Raw genomic sequence first — 6,000 nt, 5'->3', positions numbered from 1 at the left:
AGACCAAAACATGTGTCTCAGTGTAGCTGTCTCAGTTCTACATCCATCACAATAACTATCAACATTAGGAAATATTTTAGACAATCTCTCCTTTGTCAAATAGTAACGATGTACAATTTTAAATTGAATCAATGAATGGCTAGCACAAATCGAGGAAGAGTTAACCAACTTCAAAATCCACATCCAGTCCTCCATTGTAAGAGTCAAATTAAGTTCCTTTTCCCAATCTTGTTTAATCTTAAAGAAAGGGCGCTTATCCCATTGTAAGAATAAGTTATAAATTCTTCCAGTGAAACCCTTCATCAAAGGGTTCATACTCATGATAGTATCTAACAGGTCGGCCTCTAATATGCGAGGAAACTTACTTAAATATTTTTGTAAGAAATGTCTAACTTGAAGATGAACATCATTTGTATGTATGGCTTCCAAATGATTTGTTCTGATGCTGAGACTGGAATCCAAGAAGGGTTGGTAAATGTAATAATATCAGCTTTAGAGGTTACTACAGTTAAAGGTACATTATTCCATTGATAATCATCAAGATGTCTTAGCACAGCGCAATGCATGCAGTTTCTGTGCTATGACAATGATACATTGGTTGCAGAAAATGAATCTAACAAAAGCTATAATTTTTCTCTACAACTAAATTGGAGAACTTTCCAGAAACAGTGGTAATACTGGCCAGATTACATTGCTGCAATTACTGAAAACAAGAGATTATTATCACCATGGTGAACAGGGTAAAGCCAGTATATCAGCTGGTGGAATGCAGAAGGCCAGGCAGCATCTACAGGAAGAATTGTTGTTGACATTTCAGGCCAAGACCCTTCGTCAAGACTAACTGAAAGAAAAAGTAGTAAGAGATTTTAAAGTAGGAGGGGGAGGGGGAAATCCGAAATGATAGGAGAAGACCGGAGGGGGTGGGGGTGAAGATAAGAGATGGAAAGGCGATTGGCAAAAGGGATACAGAGCTGGAGAAGGGAAAGGATCATGGGATGGGAGGCCTAGTGGGAGGGGAGCACCAGAGGGAGATGGAGAACAGGCAGAGTGATGGGCAGAGAGAAAAAAAAGAGGGGAGGGAAAATAAATAAATCAGGGATGGGGAAAGAAGGGGAGGAGGGGCATTAATGGAAGTTAGAGAAATCAAAGTTCATGCCATCAGGTTGGAGGCTACCCAAATGGAATATAAGGTATTGTTCCTCCAACTTGAGTGTGGATTCATCTTGACAGTAGAGGAGGCCATGGATAGACATATCAGAATGGGAATGGGACATGAAATTAAAATGTGCGGCCACTGGGAAATCCTGCTTTCTCTGGCAGATGGAGCGTAGGTGTTCAGCGAAACGGTCTCCTAGTCTGCGTCAGGTCTCACCCATATATAAAAGACCACACTGGGAGCACCGGACGCAGTATACCACACCAGCCGACTCACAGGTGAAGTGTTGCCTCACCTGGAAGGACTGTCTGGGGCCCTGAATGGTGGTGAGGGAGGAAGTGTAAGGGCAGGTGTAGCAGTTGTTCTGCTTACAAGGATAAATGCCAGGAGGGAGATCAGTGGGAAGGGATGGGGGGGATGAATGGACAGGGGAGTCATGTAGGGAGCGATCCCTGCGGAAAGCAGAAAGGGGGGAGGGGGAAGGGAAAGATGTGCTTGATAGTGGGATCCAACCCTAACCCCTCCCTCCCCCCCGTTCTGCTTTCCACAGGGATCGCTCCCTATGCGACTCCCTTGTCCACTCGTCCCCCCATCCCTTCCCACCGATCTCCCTCCTGGCACTTATCCTTGTAAACAGAACAAGTGCTACACCTGCCCTTACACTTCCTCCCTCACCGCCATTCAGGGCCCCAGACAGTCCTTCCAGGTGAGGCGACACTTCACCTGTGAGTCAGCTGGTGTGGTATACTGCGTCCAGTGCTCCCGGTGTGGTCTTTTATATATTGGTGAGACCCGACGCAGACTGGGAGACAGTTTCGTTGAACACCTACGTTCTGTCCACCAGAGAAAGCAGGGTCTCCCAGTGGCCACACATTTTAATTCCACATCCCATTCCCATTCTGATAGGTCTATCCATGGCCTTCTCTACTGTCAAGATGAAGCCACACTCAGGTTGGAGGAACAACACCTTATATTCCGTCTGGGTAGCTTCCAATCTGATGGCATGAACATTGATTTCTCTAACTTCCGTTAATGCCCCTCCTCCCCTTCTTACCCCATCCCTGATTTATTTATTCCTCCCCCCTCCTTTTTTCTCACTCTGCCCATCACTCTGCCTATTCCCCATCTACCTCTGGTGCTCCCCTCCCCCTTTCTTTCTCCCGAGGCCTCCCGTCCCATGATCCTTTCCCTTCTCCAGCTCTGTATCCTTTTTGCCAATCACTTTTCCAGCTCTTAGCTTCACCTCACCCCCTCCTGTCTTCTCCTATCATTCCGGATTTCCCCCTCCCCCTCCTACTTTCAAATCTCTTACTACCTTTTCTTTCAGTTAGTCTTGACGAAGGGTCTCGGCCCGAAATGTCGACAGCGCGTCTCCCTATAGATGCTACCTGGCCTGCTGCGTTCCACTGGCATTTTGTGTGGTGCTTGAACTTCCAGCATCTGCAGATTTCCTCGTATTTGCGGTATATCAGCTTCCTGGCAGATTAGTTACAATTACATCGCTTCCTACAGTGCAGGATGTGCCATAACTAATTTGCAGTTACTGTTGCTACGAACAGATCAAGACTGTGTATTTTGTGGAGATTGACACATCTCTTAACAGCTCGAAGTCTTTCTGCCAATTGGAAGCACTGGCCAGAAGTTTGAACTATAGAAACTGCAGTACAGTAACTCCAAGAATTGTTTAACCATCAATTAATATCCAATCAAGTTAACCATGATCCAGAACTGTTTCACATTCTTGTCTAAAAAATTTTTGTAAGATCTGATGGTTACCTTGCATTTTCCAGGATGCAGTCAAAGACTTCTTCAGTCTTTCATTTATTATATTACACTTGTAGGTGTCTTGTGACATATGATCAATCTTCAAAATGCTTTTAATGTTGTGAAGGCGTTTTTGGTCAATATCTTCAGTTGTGTTTAATCTTGTATCATTGGATAGATCAGTTCCATTCTCAGAAAATGTAAGTAAAGGCTTTGGATAAGCTCCAGTTATGGCACAGATAATGTTGGTCACATTGTCCAGCATATTTGGAGGATAAAATTGCAAATTTGCAATTGCAAAATCACCTGGAGGGATACAACAACCCATTGAATCATTAGACAAGTTAGCAATACAAAATAAATGCTATTTACCTTAATATCCAGAAGACAAGAGAATTCTGCAGAGATACAGAACAAGCTTCCAATTCGCTTTCAACTCCTTTACCTTAACTCTCAATATGAGAACAAACGCAAATTTATACACTAACTCACTTTCTTCACAATTGTATGCATTGGCTACAGAAAAATGACTTGAGAGGATAAATTAGGAGATTCTAAAGTACAAAACATGAGGTAGAGAAGATGGGTAGGATGAGAGTAAATGCTGCTTAATTTCTATTTTAAATGTTGCCAATATACAAAGAAGATGGCATATGATAACCAAGTAAAAGAATTTTTGAGACACGATTGCAGGTGGAGCATCTGTTGACAAGTTCTGTGCAAGAGGGACAGAGTGGATGTTGAGATTTAGGGAGAATACTTGCATCACTATGAGGGATGATCCTGAGCAGGAAGCCATGAGTACCCACTGTACTCAAAACAATGCATCTGTCAAAGTTGTTGGGAAGTTTCTTACTCCAATATTCTCTCAGAGAACATATAAATAAATTGTAATGATTGAGACAGGATGAATGAGTAACAATACACCTATGACCTGGCTGGATTCCACTCCAGTTCCATCAATAAGTTTGCAAAAGACACCATCATAGTGGCTGAATCTCATTGAATGGTAAGTGGGAGTACAAGGAGGAGGCAGAGAGCCTAGTGGCATGGTATCATGGCAACAGGCTTTCCCTCAATGACAGCAAAACAAAAGAGCTAGTCATTGATCTCAGGAAGGGGGGTGTTGCACACTTCTCCTGTTTATGTCATTGGTGTTGAGAGCTGACCCATGGCCGGTCATTGTCCAACCACATAGATGCCATGGCAAAGAAGCCCACTAGCATCTCTGCTTCCTCAAGCCACCGCAGTGAGTTGTGGAAACAGCTCAGCTCCTCACAGAAGCCCCTCACCAAGGACAAACTCCTTTTATTCTGGTATCTTCCCCCTTCCTGTTCAGTCTTGAAGAAGGGTCTCAGCCTGAAACATTGACTATTTATGAATTTCCATAGATGTTGCCTGGCCTCCAGCATTTTGTGTGTGTTGCTTTGGATTTCCAGCATCTGCAGACTTTCTTGTGTTTAAGACAATTCAAAACTGTTTTGCTCACTACGGTTTCAAGCATTGAGATCTGGAGATGCCAGTAACTGCAAGGAGTGAAAATGAAACATTTTCACTGCTTCAACAAGCTGATCCAACCTGATGGCATGAATGTCGCTTTCTTCAACTTCTGGTAATGCCCCTCCACATCTCTATTCCCCATTCCTTTTCCCTCTCTCACCTTGTCTCCTTGCCTGCCCATCACCTCCCTCTGGTGCTCCTCGCCTTTTTTCTTTCTTCCATGGCCTCTGTCCTCTCCCATCAGATTCCCCCTTCTCCAGCCCTGTACCTCTTTCGCCAAACAACTTCCCAACTCTTTACATAGAAACATAGAAAATAGGTGCAGGAGTAGGCCATTTGGCCCTTCGAGCCTGCACCGCCATTCAGTATGATCATGGCTGATCATCCAACTCAGAACCCTGTACCTGCTTTCTCTCCATACCCCCGATCCCTTTAGCCACAAGGGCCATATCTAACTTCATTGCTCTCCCCCTCCCAGTTTCATTTATCACCTTGTGTTTCTCTCTCCCTTCACCCTACCATTTTACTCTGACTCCTCATCTTTTTTTTCTCCAATCCTTTTGTAGGGTCTCAGCCCAAAACATCGACCCATAGATGTTACTCTTTTACTCTTTTCCATAGATGCTGCCTGGCCTGCTGAATTCCTCCAGCCTTTTGTATGAGTGCTTCTATAGTACTGTAGTCGTATTATTAGTGTTCTAATTTAATATGTATTTTACTTAAGTATACAATTAGCTACTCAGTTAATTGGTAGATTGTCTTTTTTAAACCTTTTTAACTACTGTACTTCCATGGAACTGGCTAATTGGGGCAGCTGTTTAACTGGGACAAATTGTACTGGTCCCCATGTGTACCGTTTAACAGCAATCCACTGTACATGAAAGTGAGCATTGACATCAGTCTGGCCTGAGGGAGATGATCTAGTCTGTCCTCTACTATCTATTTCCATCCATCCTCTTTGTTGCAACCCTTTTCACTCCGATCCAAAGCCCTCCACCTTGGCTTATCCATGAGAAACTTCAAAACTCTTCTTAGCATCACTTGCTGAGAATTTCCTCTGTGATTCTCTTTGTCATGATCAGGAAAATGGATGGAAAACCCCAATGGTATTTTTCACGTTCTCCTGCCCGCATTATGATATCCAGTCAACACAATCCTTTTGCACAGCCCCAGCATATCTCTGTAACTACCAACCTCCTACACCTGTTTACTCTTGTTCTGTTCTGGTTCCAAATTGAAAAGCATGCTTAAATGCTGTTGTGCATTAATTTTATATTTACTAGGTCTGTGCTTTAAAGAAGAAAGCTAAAATGGAAAATGAAACACTATCTGTAAGATCGTTCATTAAAAGATTAATTTGCTGTGCCTAAGCATAAGGGATAATAATTAACTTTCTGTTGATGTAATCTTATCTATGAACTCAGAGGATTATTTTATGACACATTACCCATTATTTAGGTCACCTTTGGCTATCTTGTTACTTCCCAGAAAGTTTTGGAAAGTACTGTACCATTTTGTAAAAATGTATGGGTTTATGATTGACATGGGAATCTGATCACAGCATTCAAACCAACATTAAA

The sequence above is a fragment of the Hemitrygon akajei genome, chromosome 5, assembly GCF_048418815.1.
Source record: "Hemitrygon akajei chromosome 5, sHemAka1.3, whole genome shotgun sequence".
Classification (NCBI taxonomy): domain Eukaryota; kingdom Metazoa; phylum Chordata; class Chondrichthyes; order Myliobatiformes; family Dasyatidae; genus Hemitrygon; species Hemitrygon akajei.
This window is presented reverse-complemented; position numbering follows the sequence as displayed.